This window comes from Zea mays, chromosome 6, assembly GCF_902167145.1.
Source record: "Zea mays cultivar B73 chromosome 6, Zm-B73-REFERENCE-NAM-5.0, whole genome shotgun sequence".
NCBI lineage: Eukaryota > Viridiplantae > Streptophyta > Magnoliopsida > Poales > Poaceae > Zea > Zea mays.
Window position 1 is genome coordinate 152,993,929 of NC_050101.1, and position 10,845 is coordinate 153,004,773.

Consider the following 10,845-nt stretch of genomic DNA (forward strand, 5'->3'; position numbering starts at 1 on the left):
AACAAATTTTATTTTAGAACGGAGTGAGTATTAGATAAGGCTAATCGTCATACACCAAACAATGTAGCAGATAACCAACATGTTTTCATGATAACAACGACGACGTTTATGAGCAAACCTTTTAAAAAATAACCAATCATACTTAATAACCCAGCAAACAAACTAGCAAATAGACTGTCCAAGCTCTTCTCCTCAAGGGGCTCTAGGCATCTCGTCCAGAAGGAACCCCGAGCATGGACGTCGTCAGGTTGCGCTAAGTTGGCCAGCAAGCCTAAGGTGTTATTCGTGATCATCGGATTAAGCGATGAACAACAACATAAGTCTTGATTGAGTTGGATGAGATCAATCTAACGTATTTTATGTATTGCAGCTCAGCCACCACACGTCCACACCATGTGGTTAGAGATCAGAGTCCCAAACATATCCTAATACTACATTTTTAATGTTAAAGGTACTAATCTCTACTACTTATTAAGTAAGCAATAGTAGTCTGCCTCTGACGCGTTCTGCCGTTCTGCCGTCGTTAGTCCCGCGCAACAAAATAAACAGTACATGCACAGGTTTATACACCACGTTCTGTTCCATCTCTCTCAATAAGCAACATAGAATCCACAGCTGCCCTTATAAGCCATGTTTCTTCACTCTCAATGCCCGATGTGGCACTAATAAAATAAATGGCACGCGCCTGTGGCATTTTTTCGTGCGGTCCAATGCATTTTGTGGATCTGAGGCCCATTCATTTGCAGCCGGCGTCCAGCCCACAGAGGGACGCGTGACCTAGCTTCCTCCACCACGGCCGCCGGCGGCTCCAGCACGCGCGCCTCCTCGACGGCCACGAGAATCCTCAGCCACGGCCGGCGGCGGCTCCAGCACGCGTGTCTCCTCCACGGCCGCGACACTGGCGTCCAGCGCACCCTCGAACTCCTCCTTCCCAATGGCGGCCTCCAGCGCAGTGGCGTCCTCCAATTCCTCCCCAACGGCTGCCTTCACCCAACCGGTCAGCGGACTCATGCGCGTTCCAACCGTCCCCAACCCCACGACCCTCCGGTCAGCGGACTCTCCCTCTACCCACGACCTCCACTCTCGCATGCTCCCTCTGCACGACCTCTACTTTACCTGTGTCATGCGCAGATGCCAGATGAATATAAACCTTGAGCATGCGCGAACGCTAGAGTCCGAGGAGTTCCCTGGAGAGCGAGGATAATCTACTCAGTTCCCATCTCGCTCTGTCCTCTATGTTCCCCTGAAACCGTGAACGACCCCGAAGGGAGAAGAAGACTGCGCGCGTGCGGGAGAAATTGGAGAACGAGGACGACTGAAATCACAGAGGTAATATTGATATTTTGGATCTTAGACCCCTGAATACATGCACTTATGAACTATTCTGTAGTTGTTTGCTATAATTCAGACATAGTGATGATTTCGGTGTTTCCATCTTAATATAATTCTATGTTAGCCTAAAGTAGATATTGTACTGTACCGTGTGTAGCTGCTTAAGGTATTGGCCATGTTTATTTCATTGTAGAAAAACACATGCTATCTATTTGATGTTTGTAGCTGTCTTCAGTTCATCACAGACATTGACGTAAAAGCAACCTCTAAAATATAGACTTGTTGTCTAAGGAACCATATCTTAGGCGATCCAAGTTTAGCACGTTTGGTGGAAGCAGTCGGGGAACAGTCCACCTGTGGGTTTTGATCCCTGATGCCCGAAATCAGGGAGTGTAAAAGGTCCACGGCCCCTTTCTAAAAACAGAGATTATTTGCTAATTTATGGCTGTTATATACTTAGCTGACGATCGAGCTGTGCTGCTGCAGATAAAGTAGTAACTGAATAATGTTTTGATAATGCTCTTCCTGTGATGTCTGCTTCTGCAATCAGTTTGTTCCTCGAGTCATTTCCATGCTGTTTTATTGCCTGTTTGTTACTATCTTCACCGGGTCATGATTATCTAGATAGCTTATGCATGGTAATTCAAGTTTTCATACAACATATGACTTACTTTTCCTTATAACAGCATATGGTTTACTTGAATGTGTTTTATGGATTCTCGTACAGATTGTCTTTTACATTAGTTCTGTCTATCATTTGTCAATAAAAAGTGAAAAGGATGAACGAATTGCTAACAATACCTTCTGAAATAATGTCGATAAGTATCTGCTTCATCATCATAGATGTTTATGTACTATGCTATTTTTAAAGGATGTGAATTCTGGTTCTAATTTCCTATCATCTACCATATTGTACTCAGTGCTATGAGCATATTTTAACTGGTAACTTGATTGACAATCCAGTACTCATGATATCAAATAGCATAATGCAATGAGTAGATTAACCCCTTTTCCCCCAAAAATTACACTGCATACGTGTTTACCAAAATTCTTGCTTCTTAGCTGCTTCCAATAACTTTGGGAAACAAAGAAAGTTAAAAGTATTAAACTTAACCTTTTGATAGAATGACTTGATTTGATTCTGCGTGTTCTCTGTAATAATTTTATGAGACAACAGAAAGATTCACTATTCATAGTGTGAAAGTGAAACACCTAACCTGTAATGCTTGTACCAGTGACCTGTACTATACAAGGCACAAACCTGGCTGATGATGCCAATTTGTTCAGAAGAACAAACACTACCAGGAACAAAGCTATTAGTAATATTTGTGCTGAACCTTTCTTGTGTTCCATTTACATTCGAGCAAATGAAAAGAACAATCCCTATCAATGTTTATCAATGTGATGTTTGATGGTAGAAACACAGTTACATTTTAAAGTTGGTGCCATTTGACTGATTATTACTCTAAAGTTATGTAGATAGTGTTATAATAATGGTTACTTTTGCATTCATATTTCAAAGTACTTTACTATTATCATGATTTTATTGTTGTGAACAACATGGTATTTTTTTTTAAAGTTAGCTTTGGAGAACTGCATTAAGCCAAGCAAGCTTAAATCATGAAACCTATGCTTGTAGTTTAAACTCCAAACATTAAAGCGCTATTCATAACATTAGAGTACATCATAGCTGTTTTTTTTTGAATTTCCTGCCTTCTAATCGTTGCTAGCTGCTGCATGGTTGCTAAATATTAATGTTTTCTCTATTACTTTGAACAGACGTTTGAATTTGATTTGTGTTGCTGAGTGGTGCTTGCTGGACATTACTGGATTTTTAGGTAACCACTGAAACATCAGCGCCTTCTTTCTCTAATATTATCAATGTGATGTTTGATGGTAGAAACACAGTTACATTTTAAAGTTGGTGCCATTTGACTGATTATTACTCTAAAGTTATGTAGATAGTGTTATAATAATGGTTACTTTTGCATTCATATTTCAAAGTACTTTACTATTATCATGATTTTATTGTTGTGAACAACATGGTATTTTTTTAAAAGTTAGCTTTGGAGAACTGCATTAAGCCAAGCAAGCTTAAATCATGAAACCTATGCTTGTAGTTTAAACTCCAAACATTAAAGCGCTATTCATAACATTAGAGTACATCATAGCTGTTTTTTTTGAATTTCCTGCCTTCTAATCGTTGCTAGCTGCTGTATGGTTGCTAAATATTAATGTTTTCTCTATTACTTTGAACAGACGTTTGAATTTGATTTGTGTTGCTGAGTGGTGCTTGCTGGACATTACTGGATTTTTAGGTAACCACTGAAACATCAGCGCCTTCTTTCTCTAATAAAACTCTAATGTTCACCATATATTGCATTTTGACTTACTAGGGTATCCTAGAATTGGTTATAGATGCTTGATTCAATAGGGACAACCATAGGTTCAAATGTTCAAAAACAAAAAAACTTGAAAAGAAGACCACCTAGAGAACAAATTTGCAGCTGAAACTACTTATAGCCCGTTTTACTTCAGTTGCACAATAATTCACTGTAACTGTTAAGATTATCTTGATTAAATTCCTTGTGCGGTGCTTGATCGTAGCTTTAGTAATTAACATGTTGTTCTTTTTTATTTTGTTTATATCTGGCTGCACGACCTGCACTTTGCTTCTGAACGATCCTGTTTGCCTGCAAAGGACACTATACAATTTTCTGCCCCGTTGAAAAAGGTATGTTTCCCCTCTACTCGTTTAATCTGCAATGGTTGTATGATCCATTGTGTAATTGTCTGCCTTGGAGTAACATACACACAGGTTATAGCTTGTTAACATAAATCTGAACTTTTTTTAATACGGAACTGTTTTCTTGTCCCATTCCCTCTCTTTAAATTACTTATGTACAAATGTCATTGCCACAAATGTGATTCCCTCTCTCTAAAGCCAGCTAATCAGAACTATTGTTAATAATATCCATTAATAGAATTCATACATCTTATGGTTAGGACACTTAAACAACATATATTGTTCTAGCACTAATATTCTACAATCAGTGATAATTAAATTCTGCAATACATAACCCTTTGTATTTGTTAGCTGCTAAATTCTGAGTTCTCTAAATTGTAATTTGACATAATCAGTAAATGGTTGATAATTAAGGACATTAAATAAAATACCAGACTTGTGTGTATTTGGGGTATTCTTTGGGCTGTATAAAGTTTATAGCATGCTTCCGGTATATAGAGGTTGATGCTAATTCTTAGATAAACAAATGATAGTTGGGAGGCTTAGCTGGTAGCATGCTTTTTGTATGTTGTACTTGCACCCGCCCACAATTCTTTCTCTCAACCTCTTCTCTTCATGCTTCTTTTTTGGATCTACCATTTAGCGCAATCGAACACCCTTAAGGGAAAGTATTGTTGCTTATATCTCTTTTTTCTAAACTTCTTTAGTGCTTTCCTTTTAGTTTGCGTCCTGCTTGTTCAACCACACAAGATGAGTAAACTATGTGCCAGCTCATGTTCAGGAAACTAATCTCCATCAACAACTTCCTATCCATCAACAACTTCGTATCCATCAACAACTTCCTTTTACAATGTCACTATCAAACATTGTAATGTGCAAATCATTGCGTGTTACATGACTCCTAGGCATTTAGAAGAATGTGCGAATCAACGAGTACGCCCAACACAAAGAGGTTCAGCTTATTGTTCAGTCACTGGCCATCTTCTATTTGACAACAATTTCTGGAGTATGAGAGGGCCTGTTTATTTATTAGTCAGCTGAGAATTTCGATCTAGGCATTTTGGAGGCAGAAAACATAGGCCAAATAAAAACTAGGATGTGAATTCAAATAACCTGTCCTTGTAAAGTCCTGATGAATATTGATGAAAATGTCTGTGAATTGTTGAACAATTGCAACTTGAACAGTTAAACTGTAAATATGAGACAATAAGATCAGCACCTTAACAGTATAATCACTGGAAGCTGTAATGACACTGCAAAAAGGAGGAAGGAAAAAGTAATCCTTTAATGCTTTTCAGGATTCAGGGTATACAACTGACTGGAACATGAACGAATGCATGAATACTGAAATTCTGAACCTAATCCAAAAGAAATAAGAAGAGATTGAAAAATGCAGCCTGTAGTGTGTTGGAGAAACCGACATAATTCATGCTGGGTGCATTATATAATTTCTGGTGCTGTATGTTGCATGGGAGGACTTTTTGTACAATACACTTGTACCTGTCCCCAATTTTCTCTTTCTCACCCGCTTCGTTTTGTACAATACAATATTCTGATAGCGAGGACTAGACAAGACTCCAAGTTACATGTTTGTTGCTAAATTCTGAGACCTATAAATTGACAGAGTGATTTTGTTTGTTGCTAAATTCTGATACCTCTAAATTCAGTCATATTAATACAACGATATATTGTACATATTATTTTTAGCATTTTAATAGACAAGAGACTATATGTCATTTAGTCTTTTTAATGTTTTTTTTGTATCTTTGCAATAATGCCATGATAGATCCTATAAGAACAATGGCATTAGGTAGACGTACTCAAAATAGGACGGTGGCAGGCCTGTCTCCCTTTCCTCCGTAAGTTTATATAAGTTTATTTACTTTTTACATCTATATGTATGAAGAACTTAAACTAAAGTTCGTGTTTTATGTAGTTTCGTGCTATTTGACGATATTCAAGATGTCAATAACTTACCACAAGTAAAAAGTGTCTTTGCGAGGGTAGTTGTTAAGTTCCCTAGGCGTCGTAATAGTCAACACTACATCCTACAGGACATCACTGTGAGTCACTTCAACAAGCATTGAAATAGAGCCAATATATTCATGTTATTATAATTAAATTCTTTGACTCATACAACCTGTATTCCCAAATATCTAGGGCTCCAAAATCGAAGCAATATCTAACGGCATTAATGTCCAACGGTTCGATGCCTTACTCACACAAGGATGCACATATACATTGTATAGAGTGGCATTCTGTCTAAACCGGGAGGAACTTCAATTTCGCAATATTGGTCATGGGCTAGAGTTGGGATTGATAACACATACTATTGTGGATCCATTCACGAAGCCAATCCAATTTCCTCCATTTCCAAAGTATCTTATGCCATTTCATGAGGTTTACCAACAACCGCATAAGACATTCATAGGTAATAACCCTTCTTTCCATATAGTTTATATATATATATATCACTAACGCTTGAAGTCTAAATGATTCAAAGGTAACTAATGATATGTGAATTGTTCAGATGTTATTGGCATAGTTCTTCATTTGGAACCATTAAAGCATATCGGTGGAAGACCGTATAGAGAAGCTGTACTAATGGATTCTAGGTGGCACTAATTTTCATATATACATTCTTTTTTAAAAGCATTATGCATTTGTTAGGTCTTATTCAGACGATTAAGGTTTTTAATAGGTGGGATCTAATCATCGTGGGGGTATGGACTGACCTCTTGCAAAGAAATGCTCTACGATGGTCGTTAGCTAGAGTTGACAAGAACATCATTATTGGAACTTTGCTGCGTTGTAACCATAATCACAGTAATGTCTTCTGTGCCTAACATCTTTCAATATAATTTAATTCTTACTCATATTAATAATTATATACTATTATATAACAATAGGGTGCTTGGAAACCTCGGACCACAGCACTATTCATTTCAACCCGGATCATCACACTATATACCGCTTGAAGAGTGAGTGGTTCTTATAATATATTTATCGATTATAGATATATATACAATTCGAATGACAATAATTTCAAATAATCATGTTCTTACAAATCATGTTCTAAATTGCAGCAATTCGTCGTTCGTTGATTGACAATCCAAGGAGTCGTTTCATCGACAAATTTCTAGAGAACAGACGACAACATTTGGCGTCTGTAACATCGGATTGAGACATGTGTTCTAGCTTGTTATAGTAGAATACTTTGTTAGTCATGTATCAGATGAAACTTATTAATAATGATTTGTGTTCTGTTTTTATTGGTCGTGTGTTCGATCTCAATGTTAACCGCTTTGTATAGAACTATGTGACCTCTCTATTATCTAATAAATAAGTTCATCATCATTAGTTTGTTTGTCAGTGTTCTTATTAGTAACTACTTCCTTTACAAATTAAGATGGTTTTGGAAAGTAAGAACACACCTCTTCAAAACAACATAGTGTGCATAGTCCACCGATAACAGAGAAGCTGTTACCCCTGAACCTGTTTTCTACCTGTAAATATCAAAAGTGACAGTGTTGATCATCTTACCAATGCAAACAACAAGTTTTCGTAAAAGCACAACATTTGAATTTTTTACAAACCTCAACAAAGCAGCGCCCAATAATAAGATCTGGTTTTCCTGTCAAGTCAAATGTCTCAACACCTGAATCATCATATATGGTACCTGGATATGCTGAGCACAGAACTTCTTTGGATATGTACTTCCCTATGCTTGTACAGTGGATCCTGCAATGTCCAAAGTTCAAAACTAATCATTAAGATGGTGAAATTATTGTCGTTCCAACAAGCGTTACGACTCAAAACTTACTGTGTGCCAGGAATAGATAGATTGTGGCCTTTAAGAATGAGGGAGGTCTTCTGCCCACCAACAACAGCAATTGGTGACACAAGGGTCAATTCAGGGGTATTCCATGTTCTCCACGATTTTGATAAACAGGTAATTCCTGAAATAAGATAGCAACCTTGACATCAACCAAAATGTATCAAATATGACGCTCTGCAATGAGATGGGGCACAAAACGTTTATATGGTGCGCAATTGACTAATTTGCACATACCTGCTTTATATGATACCAACTGGGAGTTGGTTCGAACTAAAAACCTTCCTTTTCTCCAGAAATCCAAATCAGAACTTTGAACTAATGAGTTTACTCTCTGGAGGAGATTTTCTTCAAGCTGCATTTACATCACAGAAATTTCAACATTCGATATAGCAACTATAGTTGAATAATAATATCATAATCTCCGAGGTATTGTGCTAGGTTCCTTGCCAAACAGCTTGACAATAATCCTACCAGTCCGATCCTGTAAAATGGCAAATCAAGACAATACAGGTACATGATTGATATGGTAAGAGGTCTTGGAAAGGTTCTGCAAAATGGAATTGCAAGCTTCGCATAGAAACTACCTGTCCATCTGAGTTTGAGGTTGAATTTGAATGATCTGAACAAGATGTTGAGGCATAACAGGATTGGTAACCAGGATTTGGTGGCGATCCGTTCTTGATGGGACGCTCTGAATCCTTGAAGAGATCAAGTGGTGGTGCCAACCATGCCTGATTTGTGCTAACTTCACCCATCGTAGCATCTTCCCCATAATCTGTAATATGAGGGTGCCGAACCTCTTCATCAACCGAGTGTATGGGGAAAAACTTGCGGGTTATAGGCAGAGATGAAGGAGATCTCTCATCCAAAGGATTGCTACTCTCATAAGATAAGTACTTATTCACTGAGTCCATCTTAGGTGGAAAATCCTCCTCAGTGCTGCCAAACAGCTGCAGTGACAAGTATGGTCCGGTTTCTTGTTCTGTCTGCTTGTATCTATGAGTATGGCCAGGAAAGTTTGGGAGGAAGGGGTAAACCTTGGAATTATCAAGGCATAGTACAACAAACTGTACATGCAAATGCACCATTCTCCTACTCTTTCTTTTTACTGCTCTGTTCAGAAGGTGAATCTCAGCCAGCATCTCCATAGTTTCCTTTGATAATTCCTCGCTGACCAAGCTTCTCTTGGCAAGAATATCCAAAAGTGTTTTAGTAAGAGAGCACCAGTCACGCTCGCTAGAGAACAGTAAACGATATTTGAACCGTGTGATTGAAAACTGAGTCAAATCCAAATCAGACACATCAGGTCTGGTGGACAATGTACAGGCAGAAGCCCTCTGAAAGAGCCAGCCGAGTTCATTAAGGAAGTGCAGAATTTGAATCCTCGTGTTCTGTCTGCTTGTATATATGAGGTCGGCTTTTTTGTGTGCTATTGCTTCTCATGAAACCAGCAGCAGGAAAATCTTGGGTTCATATATCGTGTGAATTTACAACAGTTGCTGGCTCCGTTGAATGGCTCTTGCCGTGGAGCTAGGAACTCCTCCGACCATTGCACCCGGTTGCATTGGAAGCATCACCATGGTTTGGTTTACCACTCCTTGCGATGCTGAATAAGACATGCTGTTCTGAGAATCGCCTGCACATTGACAGGATATAGCCATCATCTTATTAAAACAGGCATGCGATTCTACTGGTATTTATCATTTGGAGAGAAAACAAACAGAGAAAGTTCCTCAGATACCCACCATCTTCCTTCCCATCATTGTCCTTCGAGTGTGAGTCCTGCAACAGAAAAAACAATGTTAAGGAGTCTGAAAGAAGTGGTGCGACACTAAATAGATTTGAGCACTGCAGATCAATCGCACGTTTTGAGAATTGTCGTCACTTCCTTCACTCTCACTGCAGGTAGAAAAGTACGAGGTGATTAGGTTGTGGATGAATTACAGAAAATCTGTAACTTGCACACCAAGAAATAAAAACCTGTGCGAGGTAATCCCGTTGGCGGATGGAGCAGACGTTCTGCCAGGCTCGCTTTTCCCTGAAATTGTTACCAGAAGTATAATTTAACTAGGTATATGCCCGTGCATTGCTACGGAACCAATATAATAAAATACATTTATATGCAAAAGCACTAAAGACCTGCTTGGTTGGGTTTATTTTGATCCGTAACCGTTCCCACCACAACCCAACATTGTAGGTACCAGATTTAGAAAAAGGGTGTCCCGTTCCATGGAATTGTTCTCTTCAAAACCACGTTGCAAGAATTGAGTTTTTTCCATGTTCACTCCCATGGCAGCAAACACAATAGCAAAGTTATCATCTTCACCACCCTGCAGGTAATAAAATCAGAACTAATGATTAAGCCTTTTTTAGACATGTAAAGCACACATTAATACATAATCCTTCATATCAATGTTGACCTCACATGAAATACAAAATAAGTACATGTACATGTGTACCAAAAGAAACTGTAGCTTACTTGGTCACTGGCGATTGACAGAGCACATGTTAGCACAAATTTGAAGTGCCATGGCTGAGACATGAGACTTTGATCAGACAACAGGTTCAGTTCTTATAACTCACTTCTGCCAGCATGTAGGTCACATTTGTTAGGCATAAAACGTGCATACAGGAGGTGTAGAGGGGTGGGCATATACTGTTCCAGGTTGATACATCACATAAGGTCATCTCACTTCCTTGTCTGTATGTCAACTTCGGAGTAGTGGCCTTTGGGGATGGACAACATGGATGATTGCATGACAAGGAAGTGAGATGACCTTGCCCTTGTTCACCATTGCCAACCTCGCCCTCACACTGTTGATCTAACCAACCGATCTGCTATCATGAAGACAATAGTTTGAAGATGGATTGAAAAGTTGACTTTAATCTACATCGGCGCCGGCCGAAACTGCAGCATGAATCCGTGCTA

General features: G+C 38.8%; 1 pseudogene; it reads right to left on the minus strand.

Moving 5' to 3' along the window:
* Positions 1-7,374: 7,374 nt before the first annotated feature.
* Positions 7,375-10,511, minus strand: LOC103631502 (squamosa promoter-binding-like protein 15; annotated as a pseudogene).
* Positions 10,512-10,845: the final 334 nt, after the last annotated feature.